Below are 22,109 nucleotides of genomic sequence, written 5' to 3'. Positions count from 1 at the left end.
TGCCTACAGAGGTCTTCTTTTTGCCACTGGTACAGGAGAGTACGGGTCCCACCTTGCCACAGCCAGGCACCTCCACGCTATCGACGGGCCGCGGAATCTCGATGGAGCGCACGTTGCCGTACTTGCAACACTCCTCCCGGATGTCCTCCAGGATCTCCTCGTAGTCCTCGTCGTCCACCAGCTCCTCGGGCATGACCATGTTGAGGAGGCACAGCACCTCCGTGGGCATGCCGGAGCTCTGCAGCCGCTGCAGCCCTGGAACCTGCAGCGTCACCGGCGTCTCGATGATGGCCGTCTGTCCCGGGGGGCGACAAGAGTGTCAGATACCCCCTGATCGTCCAATCGTCTCGAGTAACAGCGAGAAATTTACATGGACCCAAATAAACCCAAGAAATAGGGGCATTAAGCTTCCTGGGAGGCACCCAGGAACCAAGTTGGGTTTAGGACATCAGAAAGGCGGCAGCCGAGGGCAAATACTCACAGCGTTGGCATTCTTAGCCCCCACGCTTGCCCGCTGGACGATGAGCTTCTTGTCTCCGAGCTGCATGCCATTGAGTCCAGCCACGGCCTGCGGGATGCATCCCACACAAGCGTCAGCAATTCCATCCGGAAGCCCCGAGTCACCCCAGACCTTCCAGCTGCTGCCCCACCTCACGCACCTGGTCAGTGGCACTGATGTCCACGTATTCACAGAAAGCATAACCCTTAGACAGTGACGTGGCACTGTCCTTCACAAGGTTGAAGGCCTTAAGAGGTCCGAACGACGTCAAGAGTTCCTTCACCTGGGCAAGAGGAGGAGACGCGGGGGGGCGATTAGCCCGACAGTCCAGGCACGGCGCCTCGCTAGAAATGCTAATCTTAACTGTGGGAGAAGCAGCATGTTAAACTTTGCAAAACGACATGAGGAAACAGTGAAGACATCAGGAAAATGGCTTTATGACAAGTGGCTCGACATTACGGTGCAACACTAGAGCTCAAAGCCCCCTGTGCCCTTTCTGCATGACTTACTTACTGGGAGCGTACAAAAGTAACTATTTTGATTCTTGTCAATGAATGATAACACAGATTCCCCCCCCCCCCCCCATCCTACAGCATATACAACACAACTGAATTCCTAATCAAGTTCTCTGATAATTCCAACTACGAATTTTGAAATATGGACCGAGTTGCATCTGATTTTAAGGGCCACAATAATTAAGCTAGATGGTATATAAAAAAAAAACTAAATAAAAACAGCTAATTATATGTTAAGTGTTCCATGTATACAATGTGGAGGGGGGGGGGGCGACTCGGCAGAACACAAACCCAGCCGAATCACTGACTTCCTGTTCTTAAAACCAAGAACCACATTGGTGCAGTTAATTAGAGGGACAAAGCCTACAGGAGATAAACTCACAGGTAAAGCTAAGAGCCGCCACAGGGTCCTGCTAAAGGGGCCACGGCTTGAAGCCAAACAGGACGAAATAGCTCTGCTAACATCATTCCTCACTTATTCTACAGGAATCTACTGTAAAGCCGCATTAACCACTGACTTCAGAAAGGAGTCACCTGGGACACTGGCAGCCACAAGAGGGCGCTACCTCCTACCTTCTCTTAGGGGCAAAAAAAAAAAAAAATCAAATTTATACCCTGTGATCAGCATAATAAGTCTCTCCCCAGCCTTCAACCCCCAAAAAAAGGACCCCATATGCTTAAGAGCACTCCAGGACAGAGCCCCCCCACAGGGGCAGGCCGTCGACAGGGAGGATATCCGTGCGAGGGACGGAATGTCTTACTTGCCTTGTGTTACATGTTGGCATGGCAGCAGTAGGTCAGTACTACTGAACAAATTATGAGCGAAGACTTAACGATCTTACAGGCCCCTAGCTGGGGACAAAGTGGGGAACAAAAATGAAAGAGCTGTAAGTATCAAAGCGGTAGCAGGGACTGCAAAAAAAATGTAAACACCAGGATACAAGCAGCGGTTTCCATTTCACCTGTCTATGGCACATTTACTGGCTTTGACGTGAAATACATTAACAGTTCTGCTGGATTCAAACTCTCTCCCCCCAGTGCTGCTTTGGTACAGCCTTCCTCTTGACTTGGATTACATGTGACTCACACTGGATAAGAAAGATTACGATGACAATCCGAAAAGGAGGAAAAAAATCAAAGAAAAACAAACTGACTGCACTTCTCACTTACCTTTCACTGAAACCGCGATCACTATCTTGTGGGCTGAGTCTTGCCATTTTTAACAGTTTAGGCTAAAGTGAGTGGGACACCGGAGCTCAAAATGTTACAATGCAGGGGTGGACGCAAAACGTTTTGCGATTAACTTTTGCAAAATAAATAGGTAAACTATTAAATGCCTGTATGGATTATGTCTATAATGGGCCGATTTCAGTGGGGTGGCGATATAGGAAGAAAAAAAAAAAATCATAAAAGATGCTAATGAGAAGTAGAAAATGTCTAAAATGTGACCCTTTCAACACTTTCAGAGTAAGACGACCTCATCTGTGCATGTTGTTATGGTAATATTATCCATCACTGACGTCATAACAGAATAGGGCATGGGGCACGATGTGAAAACTCCAGTGAAGCTGATAATCGTTCACCGGGAAAAAGGTCCGAAGTATTTTCTGCCTTTCGAGCGACACAGCAATGTAGGGAACGATTCTTCCGCAGCTCCCCATCGCTGTTAACGGGATGTGAAGTCATCGTTCTCAGTGTGCGGACATGGACGTGAGACACGGCACGTCTGCGAATACTGAAGCGTTTGGGGACTTGGTCGATCTCCCCCACATTTCAAGCACAGTCTATGGTAGTGTTTCCCAGCCCAGTCCTCGGGGGTACCCCCCCGGTCAGTCCACGTTTTTGCTTCCTCTCAGCACACCTGTACCAGGTATTCGGTGTTCCTGATTGGCTGGGAGCTAGGAGGGAGCGAAAATGTGGACAGTCGGCGGTTCCCCGAGGACTGGGATTGGGCAAACACAGGTGTACGGCAATGTGGAGGTATTCGTCAGTTAGGTGACGCGCAGATGACTCGATTTTAAATTTTCATGCAGCAAAACGACGCGGCTGATTCATCCGACTAACACTCAGCAATTAACCCGATATACAAATATTCCAGGGTACCCAGCAACAGGCAGCACAGGGACTGGCTACGTGACTGGTTTGGCAAGCCGCCAGCTGTAAGGCACGTTTCCCAAAGCCTTTGTTGCTAATAAGGTTATTTGCTAACAACATTAGATAACAACTGAATGGTTCCAACTATGCAAGTCGATAACATGAGGTTTTGGGAAACGTACCTTTTACATTAGCGGGGTCTCAATATCTTCATAATTTACAGCTGGATAAACAATGAGCGTAATGTAACTGTCAACTCATTACCTACATGTCTAATAAATGTTTAATAAATCCCATGAATATCTTTAAAAAAAAAAAAAAAAAACCTCAAATGTGCGGCTATTTTCAGCAGCTAGCTTTAAACATGATGCTGACATTTGACCCCCCAGTATCTTGTAATGAATTTTAAGCGGTGAGGTAACTTTGACAGGCTTTCTTTTCCTACTAATCAGTTACACAGAGACGAGTGTTTATTTTATGTATGTATGTGCGTGCGCGTGCGTGCGTGCGTGCGTGTGCGTGTGTGTGCATGCCTGCTTGAGTTCCACGTGCAGCAGTGGGACAGAAACACAGGAGGGTTGTGGGTCGGCTCCCCGGCGACAGAGACTGAGGGCGGGGTACCTGATCGTCACTGAGATAGTTGGGCAGGCCTCCGACAAAGAGCTTGTGTGGCGAGTCTGGAACCACGGTGGAGACGACCCCTGCAGACAGAGCGGCACGGCGCCCAAAGCCGGCCGATCACAGCAAACCGTCAACATGCCGGATAATGACCACGAGCAAACGGCGCGAGTGAAATAAGCCAACTTCAAATCAGTATGACGTCGTTATCTCCTATATAATATCAGATAAATGTAACTCCAGCAAAAAAATACCTAAATACTGGGGCAGTTTGACGACTGTTTTTTGTCTCTCCCATCTTGCTCTCCATGGGAGATGCTGACACATGCAGCACCAGTCAAAAGTATGGACACACCTGCTCTTAATGCATTTGTCTCTATTTTAGCTGTTATTCACCTTATAGTAAAAGGCCTTTGGGCATGGAAGTTATGCATATGAAGTACTGCAAAGACAAAATTTTTGTCTCTTCAAAATAGGAGCCATTGGCTTCGATGACAGCATTGCGGACTCAACCAGCTAACATATGTACCCACCTGGACCGTTTCTCCAACAGTCCTCGAGTTTCCACAAGTTCTGCGCGCAAGCTGGCTACCTTACTCTTACTCTCATCCAACTGATCCCAAACCAGCTCTATAGAGTTTAGGTTGGGGGGCTGTGGGGACCATCTCTTTCCTAGTTCACAAGGTAATAAGCTACTTGCATAACCTTCAAGGTGGGCTTTGGGTCATTATCTTGCTGAAAAACAAGTCATTTTCAGTAGGTGTGTCCAGAATTTTTAACTAGAATAGGAGCCAGCAACCCTAGAACAATTTGGGGGTTAGGGTCCTTGCTCAAGGGCCCAGTGGTGAAATCACTCTGCCAACCCTGCCAACCAGCAACCTTCTTTTCATGGGCAAACATCACAGAGCCACACAACACCCCTATGTTAACAGTAAGAAGTGAGTGACTGAGCTGTGTGTGTGTGTGTGTGGCTCAGCTGGTTAGGATGCCAGCGTTATCATCAGAAGATCACTGGTTCACATCACTGGTGATCACACCACTGGGCCGGCGAGTTTGCTCTAGGGACAGGCTGACCCTGATTTCTCAAAAAAAAAAAAAAAAAAAAAAAACATTCTTCACTTTGGATAAAACTGTCTGCTAAATATTTACAACATTAAGTAAATAAAAGTGAAAGTCTCCCTCTTTATATGACAAGACATCCGCAGCTTGCGAAGGACAGTCAGTCCGTAACGAGTACAAAAAACTGGCCTTGCCGATCGGCTCTTCAAAGGTAAATAAAGATTAAGGTTATGACGGCGACAAGCAAAACGGACCTGGTACGTGGAAGGCGGGCTGCTCTGAGATGCCAGGCAGGGGGCGATAGTCGTGGGGCCGCCTGATTTTTAACGACTGACCCTGGAAAATGATGCCGTCGAAGGCCATTGCCTGCGTGGTCTCATCCACGGACCGAAACTAGGGCAGAACGAAGAACGTCGTTAATCAGGGAAGGCTGCGGTCTCCGCCTGGACACAGCAGCCATTAGGCAGGAAAGACTCTTACTTCAAGGAAGGCAAAGTTCTTGTCCTGGTTTATCTGAACAGCGAGGACGGGATTGGTGGGACCTTGACATAAGCCAGCCAATCGCATCTGGGTATTGAAGAAATCCGCCATGGCCTCCTAAAAAGACAGGCAGACACACTGAATGAAGACAGGCAGACGTCTGAAGACATCAAAACAGGCAAACGAGAAAAAAAATGACTGACAAGTCTAGTACATTTATCTATTTATTTTGCGGACACTTTCATCCAAAGCACTTACAATCCGAGTCTAGTTTCATATGCTGCGCTGCTGAGCGACCCGCAGAATATTATGCATGAGTACAAGTCACAAGCCCCGTTTCCACTAACACGGGGCCGGTTCTAGCTTGGTGCCTTTTGAGACCGAGGCAAAAAGATGCAGACTCTCCCCGTCGGGGAATCGAACCCCGGTCTCCCGCGTGACAGGCGGGGATACTCACCACTATACTAACGAGGAGATGTACGCGCACTACTTTTACATCTTCAAGATAAACAGCGGATGACTACTAACATTTGCGAGTAATCAATGACTGAGCTTCATGTCATGACCATGGTGCTCAAGAGAAGAAAAAATACATAATGTACGTCCACTGATACCAGAACAACCATATAGCTTTATACTAAGACGATGATTAAACGGAAAATTCCTTTACAAAACACTGCCACAAAATCATAGTTTCGCAATATTACATCGTGCAACGGGACACAGTGTAAGTACGTGAAGTCGGTAATTAAATCAAGAAAAAAAAGTGAGAGGAAAAGAATACTTTTCTATTATCATATTTTTCTAACTGGCCAAACTGAGTCATATTTTGATTATACACACTAACAGAAAAACAGTGCAAATCTCCGGTAGTCCGTTTCACTTGCGCTCCGCTATGGGGCAGTAACAAGCAGAGCTTAAGTGTGGAAGGAAAAAAAAAACACAGGACAGCATCAATCCCAACTTCACAAACGCCGGAGATCGAGATGCTGTAAGCATGACAATTAACATCTTTATCCAAGGGAACAGCTGCAAGACACAGATGCCGCGCCTAACAAAGGTAGGATCGATTCCGAAGTTCAGGCATTTACAGACGCGGACTCTTCTGGAGTTGATTTTTTTCGGGAGATACGCATCAACTTCAAAAGTATGAACCGCATTATATCTATATCTGTTATGACGTTGTAGCTATTGATACTGATGCATCACAAAAATAATTTAAATGTTTTTTCATTCTGACATATGTTCGTTCGGACGAGGATTTTATTATATGAGATAAGTTTTAAATGAAAACTTTTTTTAATCTATATGATTAATTCTCGAATCTAAGCCAGACTTCACATAAATCATTCATTCATAAATATAATGGAACATACAACATCCAGGTATCCATGAAATTTATGATCAGGCTATACGTTTGTGATAACAACAAAACAACACAACATGTATATTTACAATATATGGGCCTATTGTTTAATATTGCCTCCAAATTATAGCCAGACAATAACGCAATAGGCCGACATCAAACTATTTTCATGTAAAACAAAAGTGCTGGCAGTTTGCTTGTGCTTACAGACCCCGCCTTGAGCCCATCCAGAAAGATCCCAAAAATAACCGACAAGCAAAGGTTGTAACAATCTGAGCATGTTTAGTTTAATGTAATCAGGAGCCGAATTAATAACGCGAATAAATGATCAAACCGAAAGTCTGTAGTCGGGAATATCCGATAACGTCTTTGACGTGCAGTTAAGATAGTCAGAGGAAAAACCTTGTAGTTTACTTATATATATGCCTAAATATATGAGTGTGTCTCTCCGGTGATTTAATGATGAATATAACGATTACATATCAAATCACACATTAAGCAATTATTATATTACTAGGTTGAACGTTTTCACTATGTCTGTCGTCACCTTGATTTCACGATTTTGACTATTCTTCTTATCCCAGATTGAACAAGTCATTGTGGCGATGCAAGATCCCGACATGGGGATAAAGATGAAGAATCAAAGACTGTTAATCACAGTGATTCCACATGCGATGACAGGTGCACGATACATATTTTACTTTTTAAAAATAATTTTTCGTGCCGCCCGGGTTGTCTTACACCCGGCCGTGCAGTGTCCCGGGGGCCGGGTCCTAATGGTCATTTAAGCCCTTCACAGGAAAGCCCATACATCGGCGGTCTTCGGGAATCCTGTGCATTAAGACTGTCATCGATCTCCTTGCGCTCATATTTATTTATGTAATTTATTTATCGAGTTCAGCGTTTTTGATTTATGACGGCTTAATGCATTTCTCGACTCTAACTAGATGCCTTCCTCGCTATGCCTTCCCAGGAAATGATATCGTGGAGTGGCTAATTCAGAAGTACTCCATCATGGAAGAAGGTAGGGCCGAGAAGTATGTAGGGAAGCGTTACCTGGTGCTCTTATGTGAGGTTAATCGATTGTTTTTTTCCCTTCGTGACGACGATGGCGCCCCTGCTGGCGAAAGACGTCATCAGGTTTTTTTTTTTTTGTAATAAAATAACAGAAATAAACGAGTCTTTTGAATAATAAATACAAATGAAGTAATAGAATTTGTCATCCATACAACAGATTAGCCTAGCTGCATTTATGTGTAAGCATATGCAATTCACGTGTCTGACAGAAGCATGTTCTGTTCCATTGATATTGCTGAGCCTGTGAATTAATAAATGTCAGAATTGAGCTTGTCCATAACATAGACACCCCATTCGCCTGAAGCTTTTGGGATTTTCTTCCCCTGGCGTCAATTTATCTGCTGAATTATTTATCTTTCTGCTGAGAGGCTATTAGTACAAATAATCTGTAGGCCAGTCCCGAGTCGCGCCGCTACGCATGCTGAGCTGTACGGTTTGATAGTCCCGATGCAAACTTCGCTGATAGCCAGAGGCAGTCAGTCATGCCTGGAGAAATATCGCTATCCGTCTCCCTCATTATGCACTTCTGCAAGACGCTGTTGTCCTGAATTCCCGGGCGATGCAGATGAGGTTTTAAATAGCAAGGGAGCAGATTTCCCTGATTTACAGCCCAGATTGGAAAAGAAGTCGGAATGGAAAGGAGGGGACTTTTAGGCAGTAGATGGCAGATGCATTAACAGACTTGAATGGGCAAAAAACCTGTTGCCCCGGTAAGCAGTTACCCCTCCCTGTAAACACTAGGCTTCCCCCTAGCAGCGCTGTTGCTGCGCCGGTCTGAAACCCCCGGGAGCGCCTGACTGCCAATGGCCGCGGAGGCAGCCGGAAAGTGGAAAGTCCCAATTACTCGTAATTAATTATAGTTCCGATGAGGAATGCACCATCCCCGCGGCTTATTCTGTGCACCATGTCAACGTTTTTTCCAGTTACTTGCTATACCGTAAAATAAAATATAATATGCCTACTCAGTTTCTAGTTATCGTGTGTTCTACTGTATTCCACTGACAAAAATTTAGAGAATTACTATGCCTAAATCTGGGCTACGAGTAGTGGATTTGTTTGAGCTTTGAGTAGTTTACGTGGAAATGAGTGACCACTTTGTGTGTTTTCAGAGGCACTTCATGTGGGGAATCTGATCGTGAAGCACGGCTACATTTACCCCCTAAAGGACCCCAGGACGCTCGTCCTGCGGCCCGACGAGACGCCGTATCGCTTCCAGGTAACCTAAAACCACGGTTTCTTCAGATGGAGGGCAGCGCGAGAGGGTGGTGGCCATGTGGGGGGGCACGCATATCGAAACTATTCGTTGGAGAGACTGCGGAATTACCGTGTAGGACAGTATTTCTCAATCTGGTCCGGGCTCCAGAGCTGAGAGGGTGCAAAAACGTAGACTGTCTGGTAGGGAGCTGGGAGGGAGCAAAAACGTGGATCATCTGTGTGTCGCCGAGGACCGGATTGGGAAACACTGATGTATGAGAACCAATGCCAGTTAAAGTAGCAAAATGCCTTCCACCCGCCTTGTCCCTGACATGTTAAATCACAAAGCACCTTTGTCACGCTGCTTCTGAATAGTTTCAAATGACAGCATCTCCTTTTTGCTAGACTCCGTACTTCTGGAGCTCTCAGCAGTGGCCAGCCTCCGAGCTAGATTACGGTGATTACCAATTATTAATCATGTGCTCGCCTATTACATCATTACTTCCCTTTACTAGAATAATAGAAAAACACAGTTTCTTGCCATGTCTTTCTTTTGCTCTTCTAAAGCGATTTATTTGACTAAGAAGAATATCAGAAAGCAAGGGCAGCTGATAGACTATGAAAAGGTAAGAGAAAATTTTTATTTATGTACATTTCAATGCTATTCTTATTCGCTGGTCTGAAGCATTGCTTGATGAGATCATGTGATAGCTGAATGCTCATGGGAGTTTTACTTACACAAAATATTATGAGGGTAGAAGGAAAAATGATTGGTTCAGAGAGATAACCAATTAGATTGTACATGAGGTGGATCCGAGCAACTAGAGGAGGCAGGAGCAACCAATCAGATGTCTTGGTCCTGCCTCCTCTGCAATCTGATTGGTTATCTATCCGAACCAATCATTTTCCTTCTGCCCTCAGAACATTTTTGTGTAAGAAAACCTCCCACCAATTATGCACATAGTAGGATCGCACATAGACATCCACCAACTTGCCGCCATGTTGCGTCAGGGTCAACGCATTTTAGGTTCTCATCAGTAAGAGGGTTTGTGAATCCGACACTGCCAGCTGATATCCTGGGAGGGGTTCGGCCTGTGAGTCATAACGTGAACCCATGCAGCAACGCAGCCAGCCGTGCGACCTGGCAATGTCGCATTTAAACATCGTCTCCGCAGGACAGCTACAACATGTTGCACAAACGGATCAACCACACCTGGGACTTCGTGGTGATGCAGGCGAAGGAGCAGCTCAGGTAAACCCCACCCCAGCCCGGGAATACTGTCGCATCGAGCTATGAAATCAATTTCATAAATGCACACAAGGGGACAGATGAGAATGGATGAATAAATCTCGTATTAAGAGGATGATGATGTTACCTAAATTAAAAAGTAACATGGTGTGTGGTCATAATTTCCCTCCTATCTGTTAAATCAGACCTCAGCCTAAACACTAGAGTCGGAAATCCATTTCTAAGTGAAAAAGGAAACAGAAAAATGAAAACCCTACCTTGCAGTTCAGTGATTACCGCTATATGCTAATTACCCAGTATGCTTTCTGACTCTCCATCGACTGCTCTGCTCCTACCAGGGCAGCCAAACAGAGGCGCAAGGCGGACCGCATCATGCTGGAATGTCAGGAACAGGCCTACTGGCTCGTCAACAGACCGCCAGTAAGCACCTCCCCCGAAACCCCTGACTCCCTACATCTGCCCCGGCGAAAACCCAGTATGCTGTGATTAGAGTAAAGCACACACTGGGTAAACCTGAACTCAATGCACCTTGGCAGCTCGAATATCGCCTCAGGCTGGGGGCGATTCTAGGATTTTTTTGAGGTTGTGGGGCAGAGTGGTGGCTCTGGGCCTAGGGATCTGTGCAAGCAAGTGGAAGGTTGTTGGTTCAAATCCTGTGAATGCCCAGAGTGATTCTACTCCGTTGGGCCTTTCAGCAAGGGCCTTAACCTGCAATTGCTTTGTCCTGGGTATGACATTAATCTACATGCAGGCCTGTTAGGAGATCCTTCAACTTACAGGGGAAACTTGGCAGGATTGGCAGGAAGGCATAGGCAGGGTCCCATTCCCCCACAGAGAGCTGGGGGGTTGTGCAGTTCTCTCCCACGACAACGGGTTTGTTCAATGAAGGAAGGCAAAGGAAACATCTGTAAGGACATATGGAACATTTCCGGTATAATTTTCGATCTCCGTCATCTCCAGAGCATTGAGCTCAGCAAAATTCACGGGGGGGGGGGGGGGGGGGGGGGAGTTTTATCTTCGTTAAGTAAGACACACAGAGTGTCTCCATGCATACTTTGTGGGGGAGGAATATATCACTTCAGGCCTGATAACCCACTACTGCTTCAGTGTGATCATGAAATATTTACTTAGCTGGGAAGAAGCCTATGTTCTGTGGGACGAGAGCTTTCAGAAGACAGACAGGACAACAGGCTGCGGGAATGAGCAACTGCACCCTCGCTGAGTGTAATTTGGAGTTCATGAATAACACAGGAGAGTGGAGAATGAAAGTGTGGGACAGGAGCAGAGTGTGGTGTGTATCTGGCTTAATCCCGGCCGTCACTAGGGCCCCTTTCTGCTGGGTGCGCAGCATCTCTCAGGGCTAATAAGCATCAGCGTTTATGTGGGCCATTATCCCCATCCGGGGCGGCATCAGGAGGTGGGAATGGCAGCCACGCAGCTGCGGATCACATCCTAAATTCAGCTTATTTTGCAGATGTACCTTTTATTGAGACTAGAGCAGTTGGGGGTTTAGGGACTTCTCTCAGGGGTCCAGTGGTGATGTCACTCTGCTGACTGTGGGATTTAAACCGGCAACCTTCCAGTCATAGGCGGCGACTGCCAACCCGCTCAGCCACACACCACCTTCATTGATGAAACCCACCGTTTTGACGCCAATTAGACGGAAACACAGTTGAGCCAAAAACCACGCAGCGTAGGGCCCCCCAGTCAGGTGCTGCTCGTGTTTAAAAGGCAGGGACGCTCTGCACTCTGGTACGGCCAGGTGGACGGGGGAAGCTGGGGGGGGGGGGGGGGATTAAAACCAGCAAATGACAAAATGGCCGCTTCCTGCCTCCTTTCTCTTTGCCCGAGAAACACGAGACGCATCGCTAAGACTGGTGATGCTTGGATCTGGGAGAGAGGAGTGCGAAGGGACTGGGAGACGGCCTGAAGCTAAAATGCAGACATGCTGTGTTTGCGTCTCCCCCCCCACCACCCCCCCACTTGTTGGGCCTTTTAAACGAGCTGGAAGAGGATCCCACCTCCGGAATACCGGATCCATTATCTGACCTCTATTCCTGCGGCTCAGGCTTAATGCTGCATGTTAGCGGAGAGATAATGGATGTAATTGCAAATAGCAGCGTAATAATTTGCCAAATAGTCTCTCTGCTGTTAAGTCCTGAGCTGATCTGAAGCACTTTAATTGGGATTTAAGGAAACCATGTTAAATCAGATTGCATTCAGTATCGACATTTGGTTAGTTTATTCTGTAAAGCAGGGTACCCCAGTCCTGATCATGGATACTGTGTCACCGACTGGCCCTCCAGGACCGAATGGTCCTTTTGGAAAGCTGTCACACTGTCCCCTACTGGGCAGTGTCGCCATGGGCTGTACCCAGTGGCATCATGGGAAATGTGACCAGTAGTGCTAAGGGGTATTAATGCAGCGTTAGACCGGCGTCAGTCTGCTTGAGAGAAACGAGCTCACTCTTCATCTGAAGTTCAGCTAAGGATTTCTCACCCTCTGATTTTCTGCAGCCGGGAACATTCAGCGTTCAAGAACAAGGCCCTGAGCGAAGGAACCGGCACAACTCCCGAGTCCAGCTGGTCTGAGCTTTTTATTAAGCATATACATTTTTTCCGTAATGCCAGTACCTGCTGTTTATCGCCTCTGTCAGTCACAGGACCGGATCCGGGCAAACAAGAGAGCCGCTCGGGGCCTAGATAAGATCAAAGTCATGAAGAAAAAATATGTATATTAATATCTATATATATATGGCAGCTATAGGCAGAATAGGCTGTTGCCTTGGGCCCCCAAATTACCCAAGGAAGTGAAGTGATAATCAGTGTTTTTGGTGGGAGGGCATCCGAGGGAAGCTCGTGTGTGAGTGTGACAGCACTTCGTTGTGCTCATCTTTCTGTCTCACTTCTTCCTCACTTCCTGCTCTCGTTTTCCATGCTAACGTAAGTACGTCAGCAGTCCCACAATACATACTCGTAATAGTGCTATATTATTCATGGTTTCTAGACTGGATGTCTGCTTAGTAAAGCCAGGAGCTGAGTGTGAGCAGAATTCCTACTGTCTGATTCCTTGCATGTGATTCGCTCGTGGGAGTTTTACCCTCACAAAAATGTTCTGAGGGCAGAAGGAAAAATGATTGGTTCAGAGAGATAACCAATTAGATTGTAGAGGAGGTGGGTCTAAGGAACTAGAGGAGGCAGGAACAAGACATCTGATTGGTTGACCCCCCCCCCTCCTCTAGTTGCCTGTATCCACCACTTCTACAGTCTGATTGGTTATCTCTCTGAACCAATGAACCTTGTGCCCTCAGAACATTTTTGCGCAAGTAAAACTCCCATAAACATGTGGCTTATATCATGTTTAGAGACGGTTTTGTTTCTTCCTTCTTTACAGAACAGAACGCGGACTACTACAAAAGAGAGGTAAGCCTGAAAGAATTTAGAGTGAACCTATTTCAGCTGATGGGATGGTTGCCAAGAACAACCAAAGAGGGTGATTAAGTGGGCTCTTAAGAATGCTGTCATAAGAAAATTGCTTCGGAAGGATCTACATCTGTGTTGTCGTTTTCTTTTGTTGGCTCTCAGATATTGACAAATTCTGTTTAAAGGTACAACAGCATGGCTCTTATCAGGGATTGGATGTGTTTTTTCTGACTCTTATATTCCCCGTGTGATTTTTCATGGCTCCCGACACCAGATTGAACACATCAGGAAATCCCTGGGCCGCTCGAGGGTCAAGTCCTCCATCTGCCTGGAAAGGTTGGATAACAGCCTCCCCCACCTACCCCCCCCCAACACCTGTGATTCAGCCTCAGTCCCAGCATAGCTGGGGGACCACTGGTTCGACACCAGTCCACATTAGTCCCTAACTGGGGGATATCTCTGGGTATTCTGTATACTGTGCCTCTGATTGGTGGGGGGGGGGATCTATTTCATGTTAATTCTGACAAAAATGCTGGGGACTGCTCTTTGTGAAAATCTAACCTCGTTATTTCGTTCTTTCGTCCATCTGCCCATCCATCTTTCACCATAAATCTCAGAGTCACACATATCCTGGATTAATGATGCCTAACTAATATTGAAACCGGTTGACTATTAAACTGAATTGAACTGTATTTAACTGCAAATAATTACTTAATATTGATCAGAAGGTCGCCGGTTCAAGCCTGGCTTCAGCACACTTGTGGGTCCTTGAACAAGGCCCTTAACCCCCAGGTTCCTGGGAGCCTCTACGGGCAGCTGCCCTTTGCTACCAAGCTTTCTCTCACCTATGGAGAGCAAGATGGAGGAGATGAAAAGAGAATTTCCTTATAGGGTTCAATGACGTATAATCATTTCGTCACCATTTCGAGCTCCAGTTTGCTGGAATATGCCAGCATTGAACCTGAATATTTGATGACTTGCAAGGATTATAGAAAGTAGGACTAAAACTGGGAATGGCTGGTCTTCTGTGTTCAGCTTCCTTAAGTTCAGCGAGCAGTACCTGAACCATGACCCCATGATGCAAGGCTGCCCCCCCAGCAACCCCTGGATAACAGATGACACGGCACTCTGGACGCTGAATGCCGACATGTGAGTGTGCGTTACCGCGCCCCATCCTGCCTCTTCAGGGCCACACCCCCAGAGGTGACTGTCGTCTCTTCACTTCCACGCCTCCTGGTGCAGGGTGGAGACACCCACCAAGCTGCGGGTGGAACGATGGGGGTTCGGCTTCACGGAGCTCCTTAGGGACCCTCTGGGACGGTGCAAGTTCAGGGAGTACCTGGAGAAGGAGTTCAGTGGTGAGCAGCATGTAGACCCCCCCGCCCAAGTAGATCAGCTTCATGGAGGCATCGTCAGCAAGTAAGAATCATATTCATTATTTGATCACTGCGGGCCTATTTGGGCAGTGTGTGACTCAGCAGATTGGGATTCATTGCAGGAGGTCATCAGCTCAAATCCCAGAGTCAGCTGAGTGACCTCACTATTGGGCCGTCGATCAGTTACTCCAGGGACTGACTGACCCTGCCCTCTCAAAAAAAAAAAAAAATAGGATCTAGCATCTGCTAAATTAATAATCATGATCCCTCTATGAAAGGCAATTCTCCTCCATATTGGCATCGTGATGAGCGCCTCCTGCAGGTAGCTGATGCATGCGCTGTTTCATTCACAGTGGAGAACCTCTGTTTCTGGGAGGCCTGTGAGGACATCCGGCACGGCGAGAGCGCTACGATCCCGCAGAAGGTGGAAGAGGTCTACAAGTGAGTGCGACCTTGTGGCCCAGTGGGACAGTTTGCATCCCAGTTGAATTTAGAGCAGGCCCTGATGTGGCACTTGCTTACTCCCAGTGGGACTGCAAAGCTCAGGCTCATCACTTCCTTCCCCCCAGGCAGTTCCTGGCCCCGGGAGCCAGCAAGTGGGTAAACGTGGACAGCAAGACCATGGAGAAGACCCTGCAGGGCATGAAAAGCCCACATCGTTTTGTCCTGGATGACGCCCAGATGCACATCTATTTCCTGATGAAGAAGGTAGGAGCATTAACTGTGCACAGCCATGAAAGTGGATGACAGCTTCATTAAAACGGGCTCTCGGCCTCTCCTCTCACCCTCAGGACTCCTACGCCCGCTATTTAAAGTCCGATCTCTACAAAAACATGCTGGCTAGAGCCATAGAACCACAAGAGACCAAAAAAAGGTAAAACTATTATCTTCTATAAAAGGGGTCTTTCTGTAATATATTCCATGTATTTTATATAAGGGGATAAGACTCATATTGGTGTGGGATACACACAGGTTCTGTTTCTGGGGTTGTTAACGATTAATTCCAGGGATTTTTGGGCTTAGTGTGAACTGCTGGCTTCAGCTTAGCTTCGTCACTAAGACTACACAGAGTTCTGTAATGTTAATTGCTTTTGCGTCCCCTGTGATGCTCTCCAGTTTCTGTTTGTAATTCCACGGTAGTCAAGGATTTTCCAACATGGCTGACTTAGAAAAGGCAGTGCCACAAGTGTTAGCGGAACGCTAACATGTTCTCCTTCCCATCATGCCCCAGTGTCTTTCCCTTTGTGAGACGCCAGCGGCACTCCAGCCGTAACCCTGCCCTTTTCGCCCAGGCCTTAGAGGACAACGGCAAGACCAAGTCCCTGGGGTCACCAGCAAGTCCCACAGCAGCCTGCTCTTCCTAACACTGCCTCCTGGGGGGGGGATGCACTCTGAGCTCACTGCTGCCCCACAGAGGCTGTTTGGGGGCGGTGCTCTGCTGCTCTATTTGACGCAGTCTTCCAGGATTTTTAACTTCGGATGTATTTTTATTATAGTGTCATGTTAAATAAGAACAGACTAAATTATGGTTCAGATCAGAAGTGAGAAAAGTCCTGTGTCTCTATATATAGGAAAAGTTTATTTCATTAGTAACAGACAAACCATAGTTGAGCCAAATATTGCCTTATTACTAAGTAATAAACATCTGCATACAACTTTCACTGAAACAATGGTTGTAATAGATAAATAGCCATTTAAAACTTGGCATTTAGCTCAGTGCTTATAATGTGGATTGTGTCCCATATTCCAGATCAAAACTGTGCAGTTTCGAACCTGCATCATGTCTGCTTCAGATTCCAGCAGCTTCTCTCATCCTTTGTTCATTTACTTCTTCAGCATTTCTCAATAAATTAAGCAAGTTTTTAATTCACCTTTAGTGGAATTCTGTCACTTAAATACCAAAATAGAATAACACAGGTGTCGTACTTTTCAACCATTTTTCTTTTGGCTTATAAACGGCATGTGCTACTCTGAGATCACTGACCTGCTGGAGATGTGGTTCGGAACCGCAGGTGACCTCGAGTTCTTTTTTTTTTCCTCCGTGGAGGGAATCAAACAACAAAAGAGATTAGCCAGAGATCCACCCTGCACGGACTTGCTGGTATGATGGGAACGGGACCTAGATTTACTGGAAGCACAAAGAGAGCAAACTAAATTCTGCCCAACAGACAGGCGGAACAAATCGCTACAAAAGGTTTCAGTCACCTGTCTCCCCTGCCAGGACAGCACCTCCCTCCCACAGCGCACCAACAATACATTATACTATTATACCGTGTCTTGGAAAAGTATTGGAATCCTACTTAGTGTTTTAAAAAGCAGCACATTTCTAAATTATCTATATCCCAGTCCCTGAAAGCTATAACTAAAGATTACTGAGGGTAAGATGAATCTCTGCTGCATCTCATAAGTTCATTAAAAATCGAAACTTCCTTTCTTTCAGAACTGAATTTTCTGCCATGTTGGTCTTTAAAATTGTCCATTCGGCTCCAACAAGCTTTCGAACTCCAGTTTGAATGAAATATTGGGCTGCGAATGTGAAGTAGACAGGGTCATGGTGAGGAATGCGTCAGGAATATGGGGCGTGTCTGGAAGTCTGTGTCCATCACCAAAGCCTGTGATATTCATTATTGGCGGTTTGTTTATTGGCTGCTAAGGCTCACAATGGAAGCTCAATACTAAGTGTTTTGAATTACTGAAGTTTGCATGTTGACGGAGCCGGGATGGATGGATGGATGGATAGATAAATGTTTAATAATACATGCAGTACAAGTGTCAAACTAACTTTACCAGACAAGCCCATTAAAACGAGGCTCTCAGTTTCTCTTGAAATTCTTATGTAAAAAAAAAAAAAAATAATAATAATAAACTACTTTGCATGTTACTTTTTAATAGATTTCCTTTTTAAAAAATTAAATCTGACTACGCAAATCCTTCAACTCCTACACTACCCATCAAGGCAATCCTCAGGATTCCAGCAGCACAGAGTTAACTGATGTTCTGCGCGGTTCTTAAAAATGCATGAAACTCGCGAGATAAAAATAAAACAACCGCAACAGAGAATACTGAAATTCCGTCTTCATATTACTGAAACATACAGGATTAAGAGACAACATGAAGTTGGGAAAGGGATTGGTGGGGGGTGGGGGGTGGGATTAAAGGCACTGTCAGCATAACATCATAAAGACGGCACCGATGTCCATTTGCCATGGATTATGTTGTATTCTGCGACTAAAAAGGACCCATAATCTGATTAAGTTCACATCAGACTAATGAGTGAATCTTCTCTGACAGCATTACTGACGCATAGCCCGCCATCCAGAGCTGCATTAGTGCGTTATGGGTTTCTAAGGCCCACCTTAACACAGCAGGGAAACACGTGCTGCTTAGTACGCTATTTCTCGGATCTGTAACATCGTAAGGTCACAGTACAACGTCGTGTCTTTCTGCAACTTTATAGCAGGGCTGAACAGCCAGGTGGCATTTTGGGCATTTTCAAGGTGAGCCGATGGGTAGGCGAGCCGGCAAAAATCTTGGGGAACCCCCCCCCCCTTTCCCAGTCAGCAAAATTTATTGCACAGCAAAAGTTATGGAGACCCCAGCTCTGTAAAATTTACTGTGGGAGTCCAAGGAAACTTTAAAAACACAATATCTCAATCTCCGGAGTCCTTTAAACCTAAAAAATATACAAAGAAATCTATGCTGTGATTCTGCTAGAGAATTTGGGCCCCATGAATGCATATCATATTGGGCCACAAACCCACACCAATGCAGTTATGTTCCAAGTTTTTTACTGTCCTAATCTCCCCCCCTTAACTGCGCCCCAGACTTGATGTTCCACGTTACAATTTCAACCAAATGTTGTGTGTTAAAAAAAAAAATTAAATTGTGCACCAAAATTTTTTAACATGAAAGCAAGCATTAATAAAACTTAATCAAATGTTGATTTTTTTTTTTTTATATATAGAATTTCTCATTGTTTTGCTGATATCTGGGAAAACTGGGTTCATGGATCGGGATGGAAAGGCATGTTCAACGCACATTTTTTTTAAAATATTGATTTCCAGCAACTAATAAGCAAATCGAGGGAAATCTGCAAGGTACAAATCTGCAAGGTACAACAGAACCGTTCATCTCATTTCTACCCCGTCAAATCGCGTCCCAGGCTTTCTGGACCTCCCACTGAAATGCATTCAGCGACATCCACCTAAACAATTGCATTACCCCGGCAACGGGACTGCAGTAATCTCATTTAGTCTGAGAATTTGTGTGTCAGAAGGTAGAAAATTAGGATACGGACACGTTGCTCAAAGAGTGCCACGGAGTCACCAGCAGTATCATCAAACACGCCATTTAATACAATAATTTTTTTATCATTGTTTGTATAAATACAAATGATTCTTATTAAACAGCATGACTGACTCGTGCAATACAAATAGGCATATGCATCAAAACCTTTATTAGATTTCAGAAATCACAGAAGAAAATCAAGCTTGGCAAAATAAAAATTATGCAAAATTATCCAGTATATTTCAGCCGTTTCTATAAATGTACGCTAAGGTGGTACTTGCCAACGCCGAAACAATTCTCTCATCCAGTCACAGTGCTCTTTAAAATGGAGATACTTTAATTTATTTAAGGTTGAGTTAAAACACGACATTTAATATTCAGAATAAAATCAAAATCTGATAAGGGATTCACATCGTTTACCGTTTAACTGGTATGTCCATTTTCGATAGGCTTGTTGGGTGGGTAAAAACCCTATTTAACTGATCAGGGTCACTTAGGCAAGTTCACCTTAATTAAAAACAAAATAACTAAACAGCACATAACTAGTCAAAGTGTAAACTCTGCTGTTGGCAAAAACTGTACGGCTGGACCCCCAAGGGCACCAGCGACTGTAGGGCCTTGCTTGGCCAGTAGGGGGCCCCCTTGCACGTGACATTGCAAGGATTTGTAAGTTGTAGGGCGCAGATGGGAAACGAGGTGGGGTAAGAAGCATTTAAAGTGCGGAGCCACATACAGCCATGGGGGTGGGTTTGGGTTTCTAGCACAGCCTGCAAAGACCAGAATAAGTTCCTTTCCTCAACACACTAGCGCCCCCTTGGCCAAACACGACCCATGGTCACCTTGCAAATCATTAAGCTGCCCTGAACCCCACTCTGCTTTCAGTAAGTGCCATTTAAAAACAATGATATACACACATTTTCAGGAGAGCACCTGTGAAGTCACCCCCCCACACACACACACACACACTACTGGCATTGTTTGGCACCCGACCCATGTAAACCTGACCCCGATTTGCATAATTTATTCAGGTATATATCAGAAACCAGGGTTTCTGCCACCTAGAGGCTGTACGGCGCAACAAGAGACAAATCGCCATCAAAAACACAGGACCTGGAGAATCACCCGGGGTGGGGGGGATACATACTGTCACATACTGGCGTGGGTGGGGGAGGACGCAGGCAGTGTGGCAGTCAGCCAATGGGCGAATTCACGAGAAAAAACACTGTATGTTAAAAACCGCTAGCATCCAGCATGAGAGAAAAAGGTCAAAGCGAGTCAGGGTTTTTCCGGGGGGGGGGGGGGGGGCAGGGTTGGTCTTACCTACACTGGCATGGGAGGGGTGGGAGGCATTGGTTAATGGTACAATGTGCAAGACAATTATCTGGGAGAGGAAAATTAACTTCCCCTAAAGTAAAACTAAAGTCACAAGAAAACTGTGGTACCCTCTGTCAATAGACCACACTCAAAAAACTCTGAGTAAAAGAGGAACGTTATTGGCCTGGCTAATCTCTCTCTCTCTCTCTCTCTCTCTCTCTCTCTCACACACACAGCTTGAAATGCTTTTTACACATTTACACTAATGTATATCACAATGCTACCAAAGCTTTGCAAATGACCACAGAGCGGGACTGACACCCAAGTGTGTGTAGAACCACACACACACACACACACACACACACACACACACACACACACACACACACACACACACACACACACACACACACACACACACACACACACACACACACTCACTCACTCACTCTCTCTCTGAAGTGCTTTAAAAACATAACGGATAAATTATTTTATGTGCAAACTGGGAGGGGGCAACAAAAAGTCGCAAAACACACATGGAATCGATCCCCTCCCCCATCACAACCAACCCTCGGTGAACGAAACCAGAAAGTCAGTCATTGGCATCCCGGGTTCCGGACTTTGCTGAAATGCACGACCGGTGCGGGTTCTGGCGGGGGCTGACTGGGGGCAGGGGGGGTTGGCCTGGTGAGCAGCGCGGCAGTCGCCTTCCACGCATCACGTCTGTGCCAGCTGCAGCTCCTCCAGGCCGTCTTTGCCCAGGTGGTAACGGGCCAGGTCCTTCCGCGTCACCAGTCCCACCACCTGGGCACCGGGAACATGATTGGTACGTAGAACAGGGCATAGATAGCTGGTTATGTTATGAGGGAGGGGTGGGAGTAGCACAGGAAACCAGGGTGATAACCTTGATCTAGATGGATGCCCAACGGCCACTGGCTGAAAACCGATGCAGTAATTTTCGAATTTTACAATGAGAATGGAGATATGTGCTGGAGATGACGAAGGCCTGAGGACCTCGCAAGGCAGACGCACCTGGTTGTCACTGTCCACCACAATGAGGTGCCGCAGACCAAGGGCCCTGAACAGCTTGAAGACACGAGGAAGCGACGTCTCCTGAAAAAGAGGCAGAAGAACACAGTCGCAGAACATGACTGTTTAGTCAAATGTGTCTCTGGTTCTCAAGGACCAAGACCAAGGCTGAGACTGAGACTAGTACCTGCGTGACAGTGTAGGGGGTGGGATTCATGAACTCCGTCAGGTCCATCATGCACTCCCTCTCGTCTTGGGACACATGGATGGACTGGATCGGAGGGAAGCGAGGGTAGGCATCCCGGAAGTCCTTCAGCTGCAGTTTGCGCAGATTGAGACGAGAACGAGCCCGTTCCACAAACACCTGGTTGAAAAGAGTACACCGGTCACAACGTGGATGAGCACACTTCTCATTGGCTTGCTGCACTGACATTCGCAACCGTGTACGCAGTAAACAGACCCCTCATTGGTCAATCGCACTGCCAGTCACATCCAGGTATTCAATAATCAAACCCCTCATTGGTCAGCTG

The 22,109-nt window shown here is 46.2% G+C and overlaps 1 non-coding gene across 1 annotated transcript; it reads right to left on the bottom strand.

The window, feature by feature from the left end:
* Positions 1 to 5,667: 5,667 nt before the first annotated feature.
* trnad-guc (transfer RNA aspartic acid (anticodon GUC)) lies at positions 5,668 to 5,739 on the bottom strand. The gene has a single exon. It is a non-coding gene; the product is annotated as a tRNA-Asp (tRNA).
* Between the last annotated feature and the right edge of the window lie 16,370 nt (positions 5,740 to 22,109).

Source organism: Brienomyrus brachyistius, unplaced genomic scaffold (genome assembly GCF_023856365.1).
Source record: "Brienomyrus brachyistius isolate T26 unplaced genomic scaffold, BBRACH_0.4 scaffold252, whole genome shotgun sequence".
In the NCBI taxonomy this organism is placed as follows: Eukaryota; Metazoa; Chordata; class Actinopteri; order Osteoglossiformes; family Mormyridae; genus Brienomyrus; species Brienomyrus brachyistius.
This window is presented reverse-complemented; position numbering and strand designations above follow the sequence as displayed.